We start from the raw sequence: 24,900 nt of genomic DNA on the forward strand, positions 1-24,900 counted from the left end.
CAACAATTTCAAACTGTAGGGGACCATAGAATTCATCCAGTCCACTCTCCTCATTTTATAGATAAGAAAAATGAGGCCTCCACAGGTAGACGACCTATCCAACATCACACAGGTAGTACATGCAAGAGCTGAGATTTGAACCCAGGACTTCCGACTTCAAACTGACTGCTTTGACCACTTTGTCATGCTACCTCCACCTGTCTTTCTAAAGAGATAGAGCAGTATCTCTTTTTATTCATTCATTCATTTATTTATTATTTATCTTTGGGAGGGGGTCTTACAAAGGGTGTGCTGATGGCTATGGAAAATCCAGCTATCCAGAAATGCAGGAAACACTTTGAAGTTTAATCTGCATTTTTAAACATTTTTTCCCACCATTTTCTTAAGTTTATATAACCAACAAACAATAAAACAAGGTTTGTAGTTTGTGAGCTGGTTTGAGCTGGCTCCAGCATACCCCTAGATCTTACCAAAGTGCATTTTCCATGTAAATGAATCTTACTTTTTCCATACATTTTTTAGTTTTTGTCACTTTTGATGAAAATCTTTCTAAAATATATTACCTGTTTTTTTTTCACCTTGAACATAATAACTTATCCCTTAAAAAGTTTTTTTGATGACTCATAGTTATCAGCCCTGACCTGGATATTAAGAGATCTGGGTTCTAGTCATGCAACTATTATTTAGGAGAAATCCATTCATCCATCAAGCATTAATTAGGCACTTACTATTTGCTATGTACTTTATTAGGCACCAGGGATACAAAGACAAAAATGAAAGAGTCCTTGCCTTCAAGGAGTATGTATTCTATTATTTCTACTATTTTTATCTCAGTTTCCTCATCTGTAAGATGATGAAGTTGGAATAGGTGATCTCTAGGGCCCCTTCTAAGTCTGACCCGAAACGATTTTGTCAGAATGGTGCAGAGGGAAGAGAGCACTAGATTGGGAATCTTGTTTTTCCTCTAGGTACTGCTCTGACACTGACTGGCTATGTGACCTTGGACAAGTCACCTGACCTAAAAGTACCTCAATTTCTTCATCTGTAAAATGAGCTCTTTGACCTCTTCCAGCTATAATATTCTGTGAGTCAATGATCATAACGTGCTTTAATATGATGATGCTCCGAGAGTATTGAGATATTTGCCTGCGTTTGCTAGAGTCATCCAGACTGCTATTTTTTTTAAATCTTTTTTACAGTTTGTATGACTTTTCCTGCTCAATAGGATTGTCAGGTATCACTTCTTAATGTTATCAGAGCAATTGCTTCCAGCACTGCCTTATTCCTCTTTCTAATTTACTGCTTCAAATTTGATAAGAGCTAGGAAGCCAGATAACAAATCTCGATAAAAGTGTGAATAAAGCAAGAGTAAATAGACTCTGAATGAAGTCCTAAGGGAATGCTTTTATGAATAATCTATACGCATTTTGTGACATCTATATTACTTATCCCACATGATTTTTTAGTTTATTCCATGGTTCTTGGCTATGGTTTGAATGGTTGAGGCAGATGGGTAAACGTGGTGTTATTGGTTTTCATTCCCATATTCTTGCTCTTTAAAGGAATGGTCATCACTTCTGGCTCTAATGATGACTCACTGTGTAGCCTTGACCAAGTTACTTCATCATTCTGGGCCTGTTTTCTCATCTGCAAAATAACAAAGTCACATTTGTATGGCATTTTATGCTTTTTAACCTTTGGAAGTATTATTTCATTTGATGAAATTCGATCACAAATGAGGAGACCGGATGAGATGGATTATTAGGTTTTTCCTACCTCAATGCCCCATTTATGTCTGGTTTTCCAGATCGAGTGAGTTAAAAAAGTCTTCAACAGGACCCAAATTACTTTGAGGCATTTAGCTCCTTTCCGGTAGACATGTGCAATCCACATTACTCACAGTAGAAATAGAAGGAAAGGTCTCAATTTGCTCTTCCCCATTGTGGCTCAGTCTTCTGTTGCCCTTCTACTCTCCTAAAGGCTGATTTCAAGCTTTGTAGTGGAGTTGTTTCTCTTCTTTCCTGGAGGCCAGGTCCAGGAACCCTGGCCACTCTACTAATACCCCTAGGGCTGCTCCACCTCTCAGTCCATGTGACCCATTCCTTGCTTGAGCTGTTCTGTCTTGAATTGCCTTTTAATGTCTGTCAGGGGCTGAATGGGCTCTGGGGCTTCCAATCTCTCCTCCTTCTAACTGATCCTCCATAAAGTTTCCAAAATAATGTTCCTGAACCAAGTCTGACCATGTCATTCCTCTACTCCATAACTGTCAGTCATTCTCTATTGCCACTAAGATGACATAAAAACTCCTTGGCTTGGCATTACTCTCATTTTACACAATCCAGTTCCAACATACATTTCTCGGATTATTTCTAAGCATTCCACTTTGTGTACTTCTCCCACTATGCCTGTTTGTTTATTTTCCTAACTTCACAGACTATCCCCTACCCATTCCTCTCCTTCTTGCCTTCATCTCTTCAAATCCCTGAAATCCTTCCAAACTCTACTAATGTGCTATCTCCTAAGAGAGGATTTTTCTGGTCTTTATGCTTGTGGGTCTTCTGTCCCTGCTCAAGCAATCGTGTAAATACTTCTCTCTTTATGTGCCATGATCTCTCAGTAGAGCGCAAACTCTGTGGGGGTAGGGTCTGGTTTTCATTTTGAATTCCTGTGCTCAGAGGGTAGGGCCATGCCTTGCATATCACAGGTCCTTAATGAATCTTAGTTGGATTTAGAATAATGCATGCATAAATAACCACATTTTCCCTTCTTGGAGACCCAAATTCACTGGAACCTTGTTCATACTCTGCTGTTGCTTTTTTATTTTGACTTTTTGCTTTATAATGCAAAATATCTTTGTATTTCAATATTAAGACCAGGAGATTCCACCAACAGAAGCGTGGTAGGTGCAGATGGGGCAAACTTCAATTGCTACCTGCCCAGATTAGAAGAGCTAGCTGTGTGACCTTGGGCAAGTCACTTAACTTTTCCCAATCTCAGTTTCCTTAACTGTAAAATGGGGATAATAAAAACACCTACCTCACAGAGTTGCTGGATCAAATAAGATATTTGTAAAGTATTGTGCAAAACCTAAAGTGCTCTATAAATGGTAGCTATTATAAGCATGCACACTCGGAGTATTTGGATAGACAGGTGAGAGGGGGAGGGTAAGAGGGAGGGAGGAAGGAAGGAAGAAAGGAAGGAAGGAAGGAAGGAGGAAGGGAGGAAGGAAGGAAGGAGGGAAGGAGGGAAGGGAGGAAGGAGTGAAAGAAGGGAGGGAGGGAGGGAAGGAGAGAGGGAGGGAAGGAGGGAGGGAGGGAAGGAGGGAGGGAGGGAGAGAAGGAGGGAGGAAGGGAAGGAGGGAGGGAAGGAGGGAGGAAGGAAGGCAGGAAAGAAAGAAGCATTCATTAAATGCCAGGCACTGTGCTTGATAAAGGTGAGAGTCAATGGAAGAAGGAACAGACTAGGTGGGAAAGAGCATGAGAAAGGAATTGAGGTAGATAAGAGAGAAATGACCATAGAACCCAAATTCTACAGAATGCTTTATTCAAAATCACATGTGCACCATATTGCAAACATTGAGGTCCTAAGCCTTGAAGTCCATATCTAAAATTTTAACTCTTATCAAGATAATCATGCAGTAATAACTACTAGGGATGTCATACAACGTGGGCAAGCCACGATCAGAAGTCACTTTGGCTTCATCAATGCCAGTTATCTGGGAAGTACATGAAGAATGTTCTATCAAAACTAATAAGATGGGGGGGGGGTACAAAAACTGTTATCTAGAAGTATCATTAATGGGTGTCCATATTGATGCCCAGCTGAGCTGATCTTCTATAGTATCCTGAAGAATCCAGTGAAAATTCATCCACTTCTTCTCGTTATTTGACTTGTGAAGCACACTGGCTTTTAGGAGCTTAAAATCCTATGCTCTGCTTCTTTATACACCCCAAGAAACAGGTAGCCCAACTCAGGTTTACTCCAACTTCAGGATGAAAACCCTCCTAACCTGATATCTCCAACCATATACCCAGATGATAAACCCAGTACAGAACCCACAGAGCAACATTCTCATATTGTTCTCCCACATGATGTTTGGGCTCCAGTAGGATGATAGGTCTCTGGAAATCTCTGTGATAGCAGCTCTCCCTCTTTTGGAATCTTCCTTCCTTTCACCTTCTGTTCATCAGTTTGTTCGTAGGTCACCACCAACAGCCGAACTGGCTCTTGAAAGCATCATCTTGTCGACTGAATCAGGCCTATTCCAGGGAGAAGCAGCCAAGGCCCTGTTCCAAGTACTTGCTGCATCTATACTCCCCCCTCCGTTTCCCCGGTAACCCTGCTGGCTGGGGTGAGGGTGCTCCTTTTTATAGGTCTGAGATGTACAACAAGCATGACTCATTCACTCATGCTCAACGAGATTGCCATGGGTCAACAGGGTCTTAAGCCAAGAGTACTCCCCGGGCCACATCAAGGAGATGCCCTCAATCTTCTCAATGCAGTGTTAATTGGATGTCCGCACCTCCCACTGGAAGATATCTCCAGAGGCGGAACAGAACAGAATCCTCATCCTTTAACCTCAGGAAATTAACCAGGCTCTTGAAAAACCAAATAGAGCATTTTATATTTGACCTTGTAGTTAATAGAGAGCCACTGGAGGAGACTCCCTTATTTTACAGATGACCAAAAAGTTAAGTAATAATAATAATGGCTAGCACTTATATAGCACCTACTATGCACCAACCACTGTGTTAAGCACTTTACACATAATGTCTCATTTGATCCTCACGATCCCTGGAAAGTTGGTCTATTATTATCCCCATTTTGCAGCTAAGGAAACTGAAGTAGAGGTTAAGTGATTTGCCCAGGAAAACACAGCTAGGAAGCATCTGAAGCTGGTTTTGAATCCAATACTTCCTGACTCCAGTGCCCTGGCCACTGCACCAACCAGCTACCTTAAATGCCATTGGCTCTACTAGTTTCTGGCTCATCCTCCCAAGAACTTCTAAAAGTTGAAAGTTAAGCATAATCCATTAATGGTGATAGGAGGAGAAGACAGGCGGTAGAGACAGACTTTCCTTAAAAAAAGGGAGGGAACGGGGCAGCTAGGTGGCACAGTGAGTAGAGCACCGGCCCTGGAGTCAGGAAGACCTGAGTTCAAATCTGGCCTCACACACTTGACACACTAGCTGTGTGACCTTGGGCAAGTCACTTAACCCCAATTGCTCTGCCCTCCCCCTCCAAAAAAAAAAGAAATTAAAAAAAATTAGGGAGGGAGTAGAAGAGATTGACAATGAGAATTGATACTGATAGAGGGAGAAGAGGCTAAGACTTCCTCTCCAGAAACCTGCTCCCTTTCTCCCACTGGTGAGTTCCTCCTGGAGCCTCCATTTTGTGGAAGGGCCCAGGCAGGTCTACCTTCACTTTCCTGCTGGCCCTTCTGGATTTCAAAACCACATCCCTGCACCAGGTACCTTCATCTGCCTCCACCTCCATTTTACAGCTCCCTTTTGTCCTTTTGATGTTGCCTTCTTCGATTAGAATGTAAGCTCCTTAAGGGCAGGAATGGTCTGGTTTTTGCTTGTATTTATATACACTTAACACAGTGCCTAGTACATATTAGGAACTTAAATCCTTCCTTCCTCCCTCTCTCCCTTCCTTTCTTCCTCCCTCCCTCCCTCCATTCCTTCCTACCTTCCTTCTTTCCTTCCTTCCTTCCTTTCCTTCTTTTCTTCCTTCTCTCCTCCCCCACTCCTTATCTTTCTTCCTTTCTTTCTTCTTTTTGCAAATGGATTTACTAGATTACATAGTAAAAATTAAAGGCACAAAACTTTCTCCCCATAACCTGGGTGGAATATAGGATCTGTGGAAAGAGTAGGCATTGAGAGTGAGATGCTCATGAAGGGAATGCATGAGCCAAAGCAACTCATACCTCTGGTCCTACAAAGCCCTTATTTCCTTTCTCTCCCTCAGAGCCCTCACTTCCCCATGGGGAACACAGCGCTTCTCCTGAGAGGTTTGCTTGGTGGACTCCCAGGCTCTATTTCTCACCATAGCTTTACTTGAGGTTGCCAAGGCTATGCTAGTGCTTAAATCCATCGTCATCTTTCTTCTCTGTTGTTAGTAGTCCCACTGATTGAAACTTTTCTTTCTCTGGATGCATTCTGGGCTTTTAGAACTGGGGTGCTGGTCAAAGACCAACTCTCTTACACAATAATGATAGGCTAGAGTAGAATCAAGAGCTTTACATGTCAACCCAAGGAGTTTGCGTTTGGTGTTTGAAGGAGATACTGGAGCTTCTTAAGGAGGGAAGTAGCATGGTAAGACCTATGCTTGAGTGGCATCAATTTAACAGTTGTATGGAGGTTGAGCTGAAGAGAAGATACTTGAAGGAGACTAATCAGGAAGCTATATGTAGTTGGGGAAGAAGTAACAAAGGCATAAACTAGAGTGGTGGATATGTGAGGAGAGAGAAAGGAATGGTGATTATGGAGCTAGAATAACCAAGACTTGGCAACTAACAATATCTAAAGGGGTGTGGGAGGATGTAGGCCAACTTCAAGATTCTAAACCTGGGTGACCAAAAGGGTGATTATACCTTCAATAGAAATGTAAAAAATAGGAATAGAGGTCACATTGGTGGGAAAGATAATGAGCCCTGCTTATATTGAACTTATAACAATGACTTATGACAACTTATATTGAAATACCTGCAGAATATCCCATTGGAAGATTCCTAGGCTGTTGATAATATGGAACTAGAGCTCAGGAGAAAAGACTAGAATATATAGATCTTGGATCCATGTATATAAAGAGAATACTTGAATCTAAAGAGAGCTGATGAAGTCACCAAGATTTAGTATGGAGTGAGAAGACATGGCCCAGGAATCAGCATTTATATCACACCTACTACATGCCCGGCATTGTGCCAAGTGATTCACGGATATCTCACTTGATCCTTACAACAATCCTGCAAGGAAGGTGCTATTATCTCCATTTTACAGTTGAGGAAACTGAGGCAAACAGAGGTTAAGTGTTAAGCCCAGGGTCACACAGCCAGTAAGAGTCTGAGGCTGGATTTGAACTTAGATCTTCCTGACTATAGGCCCGGAGCTCTAGAGCATCGGGATTGTGGCCTTTGTTTTCTTTCAGTGACTCAGTTTATCTCATTGAGCCTTGCTGGGTGCTGGGCCTGCTGCTCCTCTTCTGGGACAGGAAGCCCAGAGACCCATGCCTGGGAGCAGAGAACTTCCTGTATGATGATTCATGGGGCTGGCTGAGGAGAGGGGCCAACTCTAAGAACAAATCGGCCCTGGTCATTCAGGCAGTGCTTGATGATGTCAAAAACTCTATAAGAGGGGAGAAGACAGCTTGAAGATCCCTTTTTTTCCCCTTTGCGGTTGGCGAGGCAGCGGTGGCGAGGGTGACTCTGGGCCAGCCCGAGCTCTCCGGCTGAACCTAGATGTTGGTAACTAAGAATTGTATTGGGTCTGTCTGTTGATATTTGTAACTTGTTTGTATTTTGCTCTGAAGTTCGGAGTGCTGGTTTTTTTCCCCCAAACTAAATGAATGTTCTAAAGTTCAGGGTGCTGGCTGCTTTTCCCCTGAAGTAAGTGAATGAATCTGTATTTGGTCTGTCTGTTGATGCTTGTAATTTGTTTGTATTTTATTCTGAAGTTTGGCGTGCTGGTTTTTTCCCCTGAACTAAATGAATGTTGTCTGTATGCTGCCTGAATGCTGGCTTAAAGTAAGCTGGTCAACCCCTTCACCGTGCTTTCCTTGTTTAAGCAGACAAAAAGAACCTGTGCTTTCCCGGCATGCCGGCAGCCTCCTGGGTGCTGGCTGTGGGTGGATCTTACGCCCCCCACAGAAGCTGCTAGCCGGATTGTTAAATCAGGGATATACCCAAATAAGGAAGCAGAGAGAGCAATGTCACAAAAATCCAGGGAATTCAGAGTATTCAGAAAGAGAGGGTGGTCAACAGTGTCAAATGCTGCAGAGAGCCCAAGAAGTACACCAGAAGCACAATGGAGCTATCTGAGTGAAAGCCGGGAACTAGCTGGATATTTTAAGCAAGCTTCTTAGTCTATCAGGACTCATTTCCCAACATGTAAATGACAATAATAATACCTCTTCCCTACCTGGCTTCAGAAGGAAAGAAAGTGAGAATTGCAGCAACAGTCTCAAGTACCATGATTATCTGCCCCCTAGGAAGTCACAAGTATGGTGATTACCTTCCTCCCCTAGGTCTCCATTAGGATATTCCATGTATGTAGCCCTGCCTTGGGTCCACAGTTTCAAAGCAGCTCCAAAAACTACAATGACATGGACTCCTCCCCAAAGAAGGATATTTGAGACTATAGAAGTGAATGAATGAATGAGGACTATTTAATTCAGGGGCAAGGAAATCTTGAGGGAGCAGGACAACACTGCTCACATCCCCCAAAATAGCTTTCTCATTCATCCCCTTCTCTGTAATCATACATTCTCTTATATGTCAGTTCAGACCTTTATTACTATCACTTGGACTGTGGTAATAGATTCCTAATTGGTCTCCTTTTTCTAGTCTTTTCCTTCTCCAATTAATCCTCCACACAGACTCCAAATTAACATTTAAGATTTCTCTTTCTTTCCTTCCTTCCTTCCTTCCTTCCTTCCTTCCTTCCTTCCTTCCTTCCTTCCTTCCTCTTGTTTCTTTCTTTCTTCCTCTTGTTTTCTTTCTTCTTCTTTCTTTCTTTCTTTCTTTCTCTCTTTCTTTCTTTCTTTCTTTCTTTCTTTCTTTCTTTCGTTCTTCCTTCCTTGCTTCCTTCCTCTTGTTTCTTTCTTCCTCTTCTTTCTTTCCTTCCTTCCTTCCTCTTTCTTTCTCTCTTCTTCTCCCTTCCTTCCTTCCTTCCTTCCTTCCTTCCTTCCTTCTGTCTTTCCTTTCTTTCTTTCTTTCTTTCTTTCTTTCTTTCTTTCTTCTTTCTTCTTTCTTTCTTCTTTCTTCTTCTTTCTTCTTCCTTCTCTCTCTCTCTCTCTCTCTCTCTCTCTCTCTCTCTTTCTTTCTCCCCATTTTACCTAGGCTGGAAGTTCAGGAGACTTCATAGCACAATCTCATTACTAAATGGCGTGGGAGGTTTAAGCCATCCTTTTCCAACTTTGGTCTGCTTCACTCTACCTTTAGGCAACCTAGTGGCCCCCTGCTCCTCGGGGATCATGAACTTGGTGCTGAACTTAGTGGGGCTATCGAATCAGCATAGTGCACTGCAGCTCAGAGCTGATCTCAACAAACCCTTTAGCTTCAGCCTTCCCAGGAACAAGGATTACAGGTATGCACCAAGTACCCTGGGCAATTTATATTTTTAAAACATATCCAGATTATGTCTCTCCCTTAATAAAAAAAAAGGTTTCTATGGCTCCCTATATTGCATCTAGAATAAAATATAAAAGCTTCAGCCTAGCATTTCAGTCCACTTACCTTTTCAGTCTTATTCCAAGTTACTCTCTTTCATGTCCCCTCCATTGTAGTCAATTTGGCCTGCTCTTAACTGTTCATATGTATTTCCTAGTTCATATTTCACCTCTATGCTTTCGCATGATGGTCCCCCATCTCCAACCCATTTTCTAAATTCACTTCCTTTCTCATCTCTACCTCTTAGAATCTCTAACTTCCTTGAAAGCACAGGTCAGGTGCCATCTCTTACTCCCCGAATTCTTCCCCTCTCCCATTAGTTGGTAGGACTGTCTTACTACTGGAATTACTCTGAGTTGTTTGTGTGTGCCGTATATTTCCATGTTGGTGTATGTCGTGTAGAATAGAAGCTCCCTGAGGCCAGGTATTATTTCCCTCTGGTTCTTGTATCCCCAGATAGCTAGCACAGTGTCTGAGACACAGTGAGTATCTAATAAAGGTTCATCTACATGAATTGACAAGACGATCTTGGAGGTTCACATAAAAGTTGGCCTCCAAGGGTTACTCTTAGAACTTTTTAAATTAAAAAGAGAAAGAGAGAAGGGGCTCTTTGGCAAGACTATTCTGCAAGCAGACCTGCTGTCTGCTGGGTAGTCAGATGATGTAAACAAGCTGATTTCCCCAGACAGTTGCATTTTCTGTTTGGCTTGTGCTCTCAATTAGCCAGATGATGTAAAACCAGATTTGGAGGCATTTCCCCCCTTTTTTCTTCCCAGAGCTCCACTTTCCTTCCTCTTTCCCAACTCCTGCCTTCCATTGCACTCTCTGCTCCCCAGCTGTGGAAAACTTTGCCTCTCCAGCAGCTGCTTGGCACCACTGAGCCCTGATTTCTTTGTTTCTTTTTTTCTGCTTGTGGGATTTTTGAGGGGGAAGGAGGAGAAAGGCATGGTAGGGGGGATGGGGAGGAGGACAGCAATCAATACAGTCTTGGACTTCAGGGCAAAATGCCCTTGATCTGACTAGTTAGTTTCTAGCCACTAAGAATATAGCAACTCTACAATCTGGCAGAATGCAGCTGATGGATTTGCAGAAAGGCTCAAGGATAATTGGCATTTTAATGGGAAAATGCCATGTTCCCAAGTGTCAGAATTGCAATAAGATACTCCATGGGCCATTAACACAGTTCTTGGGTAATTAAAGTTGTTCACCCATCAGTCTTGGTCTCAGAACATACCCAAAGCATGAAGGAAGCAGTGTTCCTGGAGATGCCCAATTGTCTAATGCCACTAAATTGGACTCTTAATTATGGAAGTGTTACCCACATATGCAGAAAGTACCATATCTGCCTTTAGTTTTCCTCCCTCCTCTCTCTCTTCCCTCCTTCTTTCCTTCCTTCCTTCTTTCCTTCCTTCCTTCCTTCCTTCCTTCCTTCCTTCCTTCCTTCCTTCCTTCCTTCCTTCCTTCTTTCCTTCCTTCCTTCCTTCTTTCCTTCTTTCCTTCCTTCCTTCCTTCCTTCCTTTCTCCTTCCCCCCCTCCCTTCCTTTGTTCCTTCCTTCATTCCTTCCTTTCTTCCTTCCTTCTTTTCTTCCTTTCTTCCACCCTCTCCTCCTTCTTCCCCTATTCTCTCTTCTCCTTTCTTACTTTCTTTTCCCCTTATTCTCTCAAGTATTATCAAGCCTACTGCAGATAACTATTCTGGAGAGGTCAGACTAGGGAAATAACTTCAGATGGAGAAATTAATTCTTCTTAGTTATCATACTAACTTCATAAGGATATTTTTCAGTTCAATTCATTTAAACTCAATAAACACTTAATATGCCCATCCCTCCAATGTCTTTATATTACTCATCTCTACCCTTCACCATGCCCTCTGGAAATCTTATTCTATTGTTAACAAATTGTCTTTCATATTAGACCTTCTAGAAATTGTTTTGCATAAATATTTGCATTTACAAATAGAATGTAAACTCCTCAAGGACTGTTTCATTTTGCCTCTGTGTTTCTAGTGTCTGGGTCAGTGCCTGGTATATAGTAGATGCTTAATCAAAAAAATCAGATAACATATAAAGTGCTTTACACATATCAAAGCACCATAAAATGCTATTATTATTAATCAATGCCTGTTATGTTGAACTCAATTTAATTGAATGGAATGTTGCTGCTATAAGTTTGGCACCATGAAGCATGCTAGACTTATATAAGATATTATCCCTGCCCTCAAGGAACTTATGATCTAGTAGGAAGGATAAGGCAGGTACATAAACAGCAACAGTACCAACCACAAAGTACAAGTGCAGAAAAAATGTTACAAGAAACTCCAGGAGAGTTCAGTCTTAGGCGGGTGGGATGGACAAGGTGACAAGAGAGATTTGAACATACCCAGCTGGGGGCACCAAGTGATGTAGACAGGAGAGGGAAAGATGCCTTATAGGAGATGGAGGGATGCAGTTTTGGATGGAAAGCTGAAGAGGAAGATGGTCTGGAATGACTGAAGCCTTGAAACCCCAGGAAAAAGTTTGTACTTTATTTGGCAGCAAAAACGAAAGACTTTTGAGTAGAAGAGAGACACGATTAGAGGGGCTTCCAAGTGGAGCAGTGGAGATAGCGCTGGACCTGGAGTCAAGAAGACCTGAATTCAGTCCAGCCTCAGACAGGTAAGAGTTGTGTGACCTTAGGAAAGTCATTTTACCTCTTTATGCCTTGGTTTAGGGATAATAATAGCAACTAATCACCAGGGTTGTTATGACGATCAAATGAAATAATATTTGTACAGTGCTTTATAAACCTTAAAATTGCATAAATTTACATAAAATTTGAAATTACATAAAATTACATATGATGATTAAAGATCTCTTGATTAATTGTTAGGGATTCAGGGATACAGAAAGAGATAGTGAATAAAGCCCTGGATTCAAATTCAGAGAATATGGGCTGGAATTCTAACTCAACTCCTTACTGTCTATGTAACCATGGCTAGAGAAATCCATAATATATAGAGATTGGACTAAATGACCTCTAGCTCTAAGCCTGTGGTTCCATGACCGGAGACAAAGGTGAATACAGCTCTGATTTTCTTTTTTTTTATTTGCTTCAGAAGGAGTTTTCTGACTATAGGTTGGTGAGCTGGACCATAGACTATGGTTTCCATATATCAAATTTTGGCTGAGTCAGGGAAGAACCTTCTAAAGTAAAGCTGTTTCTGTGGTATCCACTCCTGGAAAAACCCATTGAACTCTACCACCCAGTCCTCATCTTTTCCCTTTCCATGGTGGCCACACATGTGTGTCTGCCATGTCTCTCCAGGGATAGGTTCAGGTCTTTAGAATCCAGGAGCTCAGCATGTTCAGTCGTGTCCGATTCTTCATGACCCTCTTTGGGGGTTTTCTTGGCAAAGATACTGGAGTGGTTTGCCATTTCCTTCTCCAGCTTATTTTACAGATGAGGAAACTGAAGCAAACGGAGTTAATTGGCTTGCCAAGGGTCACACAGCTAGTTAAGTGTCGGAGGCCAGATTTGAACTCAGGAAAATGAACCTTCTTGATGCCAGGCCAGGCACTCTATCTACTTCACCACCTAGTTGCCCCCAGGGTTCTAGAACCCTTTCGTTCAGGGTAAATGAATGAGACCATGGGCCTGTGCCCTGAAGGGTCTATTAAAGGTCCCCAGTAAAGAAGGAATCTCTCCCAGGGCTCTAGGTCTATTCTTTGCTCTGCTCCTCTCTGGTCACAAAGGGTAAATAGGGTGAAAAGCCATGTCTATGACTAAGAATCCCTTTTATAACCCAGCACAAAGAAGTGGCTAATGTGCAAATGTCCATCTCACAATAGTCAGAGCTGACCAATTCATCCCTAATTGATCCGCAGTGAGGACAGAATAAATCAAACGAGCATGTGTTCAGAATTTACAGGGAACTGCAATCCAAGTCCCATGCAAATGCTTACCTCCCTGTAAGCTCATGAAGATGAACAGGGAACTCCCATGATCAAGCTCCTCCCAATTAAAGATTTTCAGTCCCTGAAAATCAAAGCAGGATGCCATTGAATGCATTGGTTCATATCCCTGATTCTGGATCGTTCTCTAGGGACCTGGGAAAGCTCCGGATTGTCAAGAAATCCATTCAATGCAGCTGCTGCCTTTGTTCCTGAATGACTGCCTCAGTCCTTGCACTCGGGGCCCCAACCCCCACCTCTAGGAACCCATAGCAATTTCCAAGATGCACGATTTTTAGATGCACTACAAATGAACAATTGTTTATGAGGGCTGGGACCTCCCATTGCTGGGTGAATTTTATATTAACCCCCAATTCAAACCTGTACAAAATTCCATTAACTTCACATCTGCTTTAGTGCTTACAAAGGTCTACCCCAACCTCTAGTAGCACCAGCAACACAGAAGAGGGGAAAGACAAAACAAACCATTCTTCATTCCCCAAAGGCAACACGCTTTGACTGTAAATTACTACAAGGTAGGATACTTGCAGATGGTAGTGGTGGTGATGGTGGTAGAAGATAGTTCATAGATGTTTAACATAAAATGGGGTATATGGATACTTTAGGGACCTCAAGAATACCAAGCATGCCAACTTATTTCTCTCTATCACCCCAACTTTGGAGATACTTCCTGTTAGAAATCCATGATGAATCTTCCTCTCAGGAGCTGCAAGGTAATTCTTGGAAAAAAGGGCTACATTCTACCTTGGCAAGGAGGGGACCCTGAATTTTGTGGTTGACATTAACACAAGACTTTATACACTATATATCTCAAGACAGTCAAAAAGATAGCAAGGGAACCAATATAGGGGAAGAATCCCCTATGTATTTGCCCCATCAGGATACCATGCTCTTGGGCAGGGATTGAGATGAGCAAAAGCATATTAATCAGAACGATATCTTTTTCCCCCTCCTTCTTGTACTAACATGACCAGAGCCCTGACCACTTCCCATCTCTGCCACTTCCTACCTGTGTGATCTGGGGCAAATTAATGAAGTTTCTCAGTTCCCTCATCTGCATGAAGAGGGAGTTGGCCTAGCTGGTTTCTGAGATCCCACCCAGCTCTAAATCTAGGAGTCTCCATGCCTTCTTTTCAGGAGGCAGAGAGTAACAGGGACTGGTCTCCATTCTGGGCTGTGCTATTAATTACTTATGTTGTCTTGGTCAGCCTTCACCTTTACCTGCCAGGCCTCAGTTTCCTAACCTGTAAAGTGTAGGGGGGAAAGGAGTTGGCTTTGATGACCTCTGAAGTCCACTCCAGGTCTAAATCTAAGATCCTCTACCTGGGTGATTCTCCTGGCTCTCTTCCAGCCACACATTTCAGTGGAAGAAACATTGGACTTGGAGTCAGAGGACCTGGCCTTAAAGACTAGCCTTGTCACTTACTATCTGTGTGACACTGAAGTTGCTCTTATCCTCTTGGAAATCATATTGAAGATTTCTGTAATGAGATCATAATAGCCTTTTCCTCTTTGTCTTGGATGACCTCATGGGTTCCTTCTGGTTTTAAATCTATGATCTGGCGATCTGTGCTCCTTTGATCTATAGGGAAGAAGAGAAAGGAGAAGGATTTGTACCGGTCCAGAAAGGGAGAAGAGAAAGTGAAGCTGTTGGGGGAAGGGCTTGGGAACCGCACTCTCCCCCCACCCCCTCTCCCACACACCCTCCGTTCCATCCTTTTCCCCCTCCATTAGACTCAGGGTGTCCTGGGAACCACCCATTTTGGTTTGCCTCTGTTTCCCTCTCTGTCCTCAGCCCATTGCTTTGCACACTGGCCCATCCCTGGAATAACGCCCATTCATCCCCGCCCTTTTCCAAAGCTTCAGTCGAGAAATGTTCCCAAAGGACAGATTTTCTGCTGACGGTTAACTTTGACAGCGTCCGTGTGACAAACAAATCGCTTCCCTACGTGTCTTGGGGTTCCACAGTGCCCTCCTGTGGTCAATAAGGTTTGTGTGATGTGCAAACCACCAAAGAGAGCCTCAGCCAAATCCTGCACACGCGCGCGCGCGCGCGCACACACACACACGACCCTGAATCCCGGCCCCACAAAGAGACCCTCAATCATCCCCCCAAAAGAGAGCCCCAACCACCTCAAGAAAGCCCCAACATCTCCTCAAAAGACAGCCTCAACCACTTCCCCAAAGAAGAGAACCCTAACCATTCCACAAAGGACAGCCTCAACCTCCCCCCAAAGAGCCTCAGTCCTCTACCCCAAAGAGAAAGCCCCCCAAAGAAGAGAACTCTAACCATTCCACAAAGGAGAACCTCAACAATGCCCCAAAGGAGCCTTAATTATCCTCCACGCCAAAGAGAAAGCCCCCCCTCCAAAGAAGAAAGCCCCATGCATCCTACAAGAGGGCCTTGACCACACCCTCAAAAGAGACCCTCAATCATACCCTTGCACAAAAAGGGAGCCCCAGGCACCCTCAATAGAGAGCCCTTAACATCCCCTCAAAGGAGAACCCCAATCATCCTCCAAAAAGAGAGCCCCCCTCTCAAAAGAGATCTCCAAACCTCCCACCCCTTCCCAATGGTGGGGGGGGGGGCGGGTAAGAAATATCCTCTAGTCATTTTCCTTCGAGGAAATCTTCCCTTCCTAATCTCATGTTGAAAAGAGCAGCAGGAATGATTTTTGTAGTCTGCATCTGCTGGGAGGCCCTTCTCATTGCCAGTCTCTCCTGCCTCAGCCAGCCTCTGGCCTGGGATTCTTTCAGAGCTGCAGTCTGGCACAGTGAAAATTCCTTTGAATTTGAAGTGAGGGGTCTGCCTCTGACACTTCATTCCTCTGTCACCTTGGGTAAGTCACTGAATTCTCTTCGCTTCTGTTTCCTGTCTATTATTCATTTAAAACAGTTAAATCATCATTTAGTCACAGGAAAAATGAAAATAACTGTGAGAATTGGGAATAGAGGCTCCCAGGAACAGTCCCTAGGTCCCATCCAGAGGACCAGAGAAAGGCCAGCCCAGGTCCCAGGTGAGGAAAACAAGTTATTTAATAGCTTAGTTAGATGAGAATAGAAGGTATGTCCTTTTAAGTGGCCTGTGTTAGTGACAGTTTCAGGGGCTCCTGATCTCAGTACTTTTCAGAGGGTCATAGATTCAGGGCTAGGAGGGATCTTGGTGGTCTCCTACTCTAACACCCCCATTGTTCAGTTGATGGAACTGAGGCCAGGAGAAGTGAAAAGACTTGAAGGTCATGCCAGTAGTGAGGGGCAAAACCAGGATTTGAACTCAGATTCAAATGTCCCATGTAGCCTTTCTCTAAGGATCTGTGATCTCCTCCATTAGGGACGCCCTCCCAATGGTGACAATCACAGCCCTTCTCACCCTAGATGACTCCTCCTTCTATCCCTTTGTATATGTTCCACAGGGGGTACACACTGGGTCTCTTCCCCAGATCTCTTGACATCCTGTGGGTACCTGTGGAGCATTAAGGCTATCCCGCTACTATCCCTCAGTCTCACTGCATCGTCCACCTTTGCAGGCCTTAAATCTCAGTGACCATAGGAACAAAGATCCAGAGCCCAAAGACACATCAGAGATTGGCTGGTCCAAATCTCTTATTTTATGAGATGAGAAAACTGGAGTTTAGGGAAACTAAGTCAGCATTTTTTAAGTGTCCCTTAGAGATATTTTATTCTTTGACCATCAAGTAACCAGAGTTCTTAATAGAAAAAACATTATTCGTATACTACATTGGTACAATAGCACCTTAGAGACTCTGTTCTTTAAATATGCAATTCTAAAATAAGTCCGCATTCGAGCCGTGATTTGAACTCAGGTCCTCTGCCTCTAGCTGGTACAGTGGAAAAAGTATTGGGCCTAGAGTCAAGAAGTCTCATCATCCTGAGTTCAAATGACACTTATTAGCTTGTGACCCTGGGCAAGTCACTTAACCTTGTTGCCTCAGTTTCCTGATGTGGAAAATAAGCTGGAGAAGGAGATGGCAAATTACTCCAGTATCTCTGCCAAGAAAACCCCCAATGGGGTCACAAAGAGTCAGACAGAACTGAAGAAGAACTGAAGTACAACCACCACTGCTGACTCAGGCCAGTGTTTCTTTCCCTTGTTCGACACAAGAGCTCTATTCCATGTCTCCATTTGTAACAAGGCAACAGAACCAAATGTACTCTAGAAGCTGTCTGTGTTCAAACCTCTGGGGCTATCCTGCTACCCAAACCAGCCACATTTAAAAGAGGGAAGAGTGTTGCCCATAATTAAATCTATTAAGCATCCTAATTGCTTAATCCAGCATCAAAGGACCTCCACTCACAATTTTATTTCAGCCTAATCTCACACTTCTCTTTGCCAAGTATCTCAAACTCTAGTGAAACTCCACTAACTGTGATCCCTTGCTTCCTGCCTTCATGTTTTTCCTAACTTGGAATTTCCTTTCTGGCCCTGGTCTCCTGCTGAATTGCTACCCATCCTTCAGGTCCAACTCAATTGCTATCAACAGTGTGAGGCCTTCTTTGATTTCTCCATTAGACTGTGAGCTCCTTGAGGGAAGGGATTGTCTTTTGCCCCTTTTTGTATCCTTAGCCTTCCTGATCAATATCTTACCATCGGACCTGGATGGCTCTGGAGGAGAAAGTGAGGCTGGTGACTTGGCATGGTCCTCCCTCACTTAAATCCAATTCACTTGCAAATCACGGCATCATCTTCCTGATGTCATGGTCTTTAAGAATGAAGGACAAACAACAACGATCCTCTGTGCACAGTGCCTGGCACATAGTAGGTGTTTCATAAATGTTTATTGACTGACTGATTTCCCACTCTGATCTTCTCTCTCCTCCTATCACTTTACTTTGAGAATAGTCAATAGTTAATGAACATTTCTTAAGTGTCTACTGCATACCAGGCACTGGGCTATATTCTGGGGATACAAATAAGAGAAAAGAAATACACTCCTTGCCCTCAAGGAGCTTACAATCTAAAAAAAAGAAGACAAGACAGCAAAGGAAGCCGAAAAAGGTGGGAAGGAGAGACATGTTTGTTTGATTAAAAAAGAAGCTTTGATAAAAAATACATTTTCCTATTTATACTGTGGCTGGTGATTGGTGTAGGGAACTTCCAATGAAGAAACTGCTTCAACCAATGCAAATCAATACTCTTGTTCAGCTTCAAGTTTGAGAGAGCTGCCTGAGGCTCTGAGAAGTTGAGCGAATAGGCTGGTATGTGTCAGAGGTGCAACTGGCAAGGAGGCCTTTCTGACTCCAAGGCCAGCTCTCTGTGAATCTGTAAACTTTGCCCTTATTTCATATCTGAAGATCAGCGATTACAGCTAAGAAAAGCCTTACAACTTATTCACTTCAATGCTTTAATTTTACAGATAAGGAAACTGAGGCCCAGAGAGAGATTGCCACTGGCCTAAGGGCACGCAGTCAGGAAGTGGTAGTCAAGACCCTAACTCATCTACTGAGGCTCTGACACTATAGATGCACCCTCAGTTCATAGGCGTATGAGGCAGAATTGGGATCCAGGAGGCCTGGCTCTGGGTCTACCACTTTAGCCGCTGCACTGGGCTGTTTCTCTAAATAAATACTTGCTATGGTGAGAGCATTGGTGTGGATGTGCTGGTGTGTGTTTGAGATGTTAGAGGATTAGCCTGCATAGAGAAGACATCTGGTAACCATACTCTTCTCAGGCAGAATAGGAGTTTGGAAAAAAAATAAGCCTCACTGATTTTCCTCTCCCACTAACCATAACAACCACTGAAGGTTTCTCTCTGGCCAAATTTGGGGTGTAAGTTTCCCTATGCATAAACCAACTAAGCCCACAGGGCCCTGACATTCTTCCATCTTCTAAGATCACAGAAACACAGAATTTCAGAGCTGGAAGGGACCACAGCCATCATCTGATCCAGTCCAGGCTGGAAAAAGAATCCCCATGCTCAACAAGTAGTCACTGAGCCTTGACTTCAAAACCCCCAGAGCAGAGGTACCCCGTTCCTCTGGGGCAGCCCACTCCCCTTAGGTTCAGCTCTCAACCCAACACTTGTTCCTAACATCATGCCCCTTGATATCAAAGGTGTCCAAGTGGATAGAACTATGGCCCTGGATTCAGGAAGAACAGCGTTCCAATCTGGCCTGAGACACTCACTAGCTGTATGATCCTGGACAAGTCACTTAACCCTTATCAGTCTTAGTTTCCTCATCTGTAAAATGAGGATGATAACAAATAATGTATTTTTTATCAAAGGTTTTTTTTTTTAAATCAAATGAGCGTTTACCTCCCAGGATTGTTTTGTTAGTTCTATTTGCGGTTTCCCCTCTTTTCTTTTGCTCCCTTTTCTACCCTCTGGGGCCAAGCAGAACAAAACTAATCTCTCATCCATGAGACGGCCTTTCAAAAACTCCAAGACAGCTCTCATGTCCCCTTTTAGTTCTCTGATGAATGAAACGCGAAGCTTAACCCAAGCTAAATGATATTCACCGTCTTTTCAGCTTTCATTTCTCTGAAATTGGGGAGGCCCATCAGCCACCACCCAAAATGGCCCATGTGGCTCCCTCCAAGTTGCTGGGATAGGAAACAATGGGTGGATCGTAGGATCATAGATTTAAAGCTAGGAGAGACCTTAAATGTCATCTATTTGGAACCCCCCCGCCCCGCCATCTTCTAGTAAAGGAGTGACTCAGGTCAAGTCATAAAACTGGTAGAACAGAGTTGGACAGTGTTGGGTTTTGAACCCTGCTCCTCTGCTGCCATTCCCCCACCCCACCCCCACACCTTCCTCTGCATCCTGTAAGAATCCAAGGGTCAGGGTGAGCTCTGGACTTGGACCCTTCATTGCACCTACTTTAAGCACTCTCTACATGTTGGCGATGATGGCATCAGTCTGGGGGCTCATGGAGAAGGAAGGCATCCATCCTTGGGGCACACATCCCTGGGCTCTTCCTCTTGGTGTAACCACACCTTGAGGACCTGGAGCAAGTCTTTAGAAACTAATCATGAAGTATTTCTCTGGGCATAGAGTGGTGCCCAAATGTCATATCTACCATACCAGACTGTCAAAGAGCAGAGACAGACAGAAGCTTATTTATCTCTGTATTTTCTTCAATTTATACCTTATATTAATTAATATTTTATCATACATAATTAAAATGTCATAATAGTTATCAATTTTATATTGATAGTCTTAAAAGTATCTATCTATTGAGATTTAAATGCTAATTTTAGTTTGGTCGATATCTCAATGCCTTCTGCTACCTTGGCTTAGGGAGGTTTTTTGATAGCCAGGGCACAGGAGAGAAAGCACTGGCCATGAAGTCAGAGGACCTGAGTTCAAATCCAACTCTGATGCTTACTACCTGTTTTATCTTAAGCAAATGCCTTAGCTTTTCAATTTCCTTGTCTGTAAAATGAGGGTGTTGGAGTAGATGGCCTCTCGTGTTCCATCTGGCTCTAAATCCATATATTCTTGTGACTAGATGGTCTCTGAGATTCCTTCCAACTCTGGATTAACAATCTGGTAAACATGAATAATGTTCGCTTTCCTCGCTCTAGGTAAGTTTTCAAATGGCCTGTTGTTTTAATTTTTATTTATTTATTTTTCAGATAGCCTGTTGTTGTTCAGTCATGTCTGGCTCTTTATGACCTTAGCTGGGATTTTCTTGGCAGAGATACCAGAGTGGTTTGCCATTTCCTTCTCCAGCTCATTTTACAGATGAGGAAACTGAGGCAAACAGGTTTAGGTAACTTGCCCAGGGTCACACTGCTAGTTAAGTGTCTGAGGCCGGAGTTGAACTCAGGAAGATAAGGCTTCCTGACTTCAGGCCTGGGGCTCTATCCACTATGCCACCTAGCTGCCCCCAAGACAGCCTGAGAGGGAGCTATTTGCAGCAGAAAGAACTTGAGTAGGGGACCAGCATGTGAAAATTGGACATTTCTTAGGAGTCTTGAGGTAGAGTCTTCACAGAGTGCTTTTCTGACATTGTTTGAAGTGAATTTAAAAAAATCAGAGGATTGTCATGCTTAGATGCCAGTACAGAACCAATTCTAAAGCCAAGAAAGAGTTGGTTTAGCTACCCTGTGGGTTTTCTGCCTATAGCCCCTCCAGGATTGTGTAATGAAGAACATTGGGTTGTAGTCAGAAGAGACTTAAGTGGAGGAAAGAGTGCTATATTTGGTGGGAATCAGAGCAGATGGGTTCAAATTCTGCCTGACATTTAATACCCAGGTGACCTAAAAACAAATCACTCAACCTCTCTGGATCTCAGGTTTTTTCATTTTCAAAATGGAGTTGATCTCATTAACATGTAGTCCTTCATTAACGTGTCGCACCCTACGAGCACCAGATCTATGACCCTCAGCAAATTTGTACCTCCTTGACCATGGATTAGTCATTTAATCTTTCTCTGACTCAGTTTTTTCATCTGCAAAAAAGGAATAAAAACAGTACCTACGTTAGTGAGTTTTTCTGAGCAACAAATGAGTTTATGCGTGTATAAGGCTTTTCAAACCTCTGAGTGCCATATTAATACCAGTATAACAGAGAGTTGCCTCTGTGTGTGTACGTATGTGTGCGTGTAAGGGGGGAGAGGTTGAATGCCTTTAATATTTTTGGTCTGTCACTTCCTTCTATGTTATCAAGTGGTCAGGCTTCTATTTAAATGAATCCAAGACTGTAGAGCTTTTGGAGGTATTCCAAATAGTGCATTAATGCTAGAAAATGGGAGTGGGATCTCTGAGTTCCCAGGCCAGGCAAACTTTCCTATCCCTGAGGGGGACGGACTGGTATGAGCAAATACCACCCAAGGTTCAGTTATAGCTGCCACTTAAGTGCCCAGGGAGCAGTTGCCACGTCTGTTGGTTGGGCAGAAACTCAGTCTTATTTTCCCCTTTTCACTCCCACTTCTGGAAGTTTCCACAGTCTTGGGAGGCTTTGGGTAGGTGGTGGTGTAATGGAGGGTGGAGGGTCTCAGCAAATGAACCATACTCTTCAGGAAGAGTGGGAATCTTCCTTCTCTCCTGGGAACAATAAGCTAGTTACAGGTGATCACGTCCTGCCTTGGTGCTACCTTCAAATAAACCCACGGCTTACTCAAAGAGAAAAAAGTATGGCCTAGTGGATAGTGCACTGGTCCCATGATCAGGGTACTCATGTGGCATCCAAGTCGATGGTGATGCCATTGTAAAGAAAGTGGAAGAAGAAGAGAAAAGAAAGGGAAGCATAGGCAGGATTTTCCTGAAATAGTGTTCTGGGATAGAGGAGCCAATCAGGAAAGCAGGACTCCAGGGCAGAAGCCCACCTAGGGCACAGTATCTGCTATGGGTGCTGGGCAGTTGGTGAAAAGGCTGAGGAGACAGTGGATGGAGAAGAGGAACACATCTTTCACGTCTCTCCATCTGAACATCTTCCACTCTAGCATGGACCCTCATGGGCTCTCCTCTGCATTATTATAATTGGGTCCCTGCTTCAAATTATTGTTGAACCTCCATACAGCTGCCAAAGTGAATTTCTGAAAGCAGAGTCATAATCCTGCCACTCCTTTGTTTCACATTTAAAGGCTTTCAGAACATGGCGCCAACTTGACTTACTATGATGCATACTTCCTTTCATACATTTGATGGTCCAGTGAATCAAACCTTCTTACTGTCCTTTATATACTACCCTCATTTCCTGTCACTGTGCATTTGTACCACCTGTGAAACATGCCTGGAACATCCACTTCTCTTTATAAAGATAACTATATATAGTTATATGTATAATTATATGTACATATATGTGTAAATATGTATATGTATGTGCATATTATATATACATATATCTAGACATATGCACATATCTCTATCCACTACCTCACCTAGCTGCCTTCATTTATATGTACATGTATACACACACACACACACACATGTAGAGATTCAAATGAATTTATGCAGCTAGGTGGTTCAGTGGATAGAGGGATAGAGCACTGGGCCTGGAGTCAGGAAGAGTTCAAATCCATCCTTAGACCTTTCCTATCTTGGGCAAGCCACTTAACTCCTGTTTACCTCAGTTTCCTCATCTGTAAAATGGAGATAACCCTACCTCATGGGGTTGTTGTGAGACTCAAATGAAACACTAATTGTAAAGGGCGTAGTGCAGTGCCTGGTGCATAAGAAGCGCTACATAAATGTTAGCTATTATCATCATTATTACATAGCACTTCAAAGTTTACTGAGCATTTACATTTGTTAGAGCTTATTTGATCCTCCCAGCCCTTGAGGTAGATGCTATTATTATCCCTCATTTAGAGATGAGGAAACTGAGTTTGAGGGCTGCACACCCAATCCTATCCTCTGAGGCAGGATTTAAACTCAGGTCTTCCTCACTCTATGTCCAGTTCTCTAACCATTGTACCCCTCTTCCCCTCTGCTTCTTAGGATCCCTAGTTATCTTAAAGTCTCAGCTCAAATGCTACCTTCCCCACAAAGGTGTCACCCCATCTTTTCTCATCCCATCAGCTGATAGTGCCTTCTACCCATCCAGTCTCCTTGTATCTATTTTATGCCCATTTTTTCTAATGTAAGCAGCAGTATTGCCATTGAGGATAACATTTAGGGGGAGTGGTCTTTTCCTCTGCAGTGAGACTAAGTTTTAGTACTGTACTAAGGTGGCAGGAATAAGTTTGCCAGCTTAGCTGTGTAACATGCAATGTACACGTACAGCCAATTTATTATTACTTAGAAACACTAATTAGATTTACACCTCTCAATGCATGCTATCCAACTTTTCATCAAAGTGGGCAAACAATACCCTCCTCTAGGAACAAACCACCGACCTGTGTCTCTGAGGGTCTGATAAATATTTTTCATACTGGACTCCAGATAATTATTCCCTCTCTCTCAGCCAAAGGCTATGTGTTTTTCCTTAGTCAGGCCCTAGGAACGGGCTGATGGCTAAGGTCCCAAGAGGGTTTGTTTTTTTTTTTTTTTTTACTGGTAGCTATGGGTGTTGTGAATTGTTTGCCATGTAATTTGGTTGGTGGTTTAATAAATGAACTACTGATAAAGTCGTTTATGATATTTTTTCTTGGTGGTCTGTATTATCAGAGGATCCGTATATTTTATTAGTTATTTTAGAACAAACACACATTTTTTTTTTTTTACTGTATCATACCTCACAAGTGCTTATCTTATTGAAAAACGGCTTACTGGAAACAGCTCACAAAATGGAGGCTCAAAAATGGAATCAGTTATGCTAAGTTTACATACTTAGTACTATTATCTTATTAAAGTATTAAAACTTATTCTTCATATGCCTTCTTCCTGACTGGAAAGAAGAGGAGCTGATCTCTTAGAAATGGTGCCATTTTCCTCCCATTGGCCTAGTTTGGGGTCTTAATCTTCTTGGTCAAGGACTTCTCTGCCCCTCCTTTCTGAATCATAGGGTGGAGATTCCTGCCTAAGGTACCCTTATTTGAAGCAATGTGGCTACATTGAATAATGAGCTCAAGGTTATAGCCTAAAGGTAATGGCCTGAATCCATAAGGATCCTTTCCTCTGTTATTTTAGAGAACTTAAAAAATACAGGT

Source organism: Trichosurus vulpecula, chromosome 9 (assembly GCF_011100635.1).
Source record: "Trichosurus vulpecula isolate mTriVul1 chromosome 9, mTriVul1.pri, whole genome shotgun sequence".
Lineage (NCBI taxonomy): Eukaryota > Metazoa > Chordata > Mammalia > Diprotodontia > Phalangeridae > Trichosurus > Trichosurus vulpecula.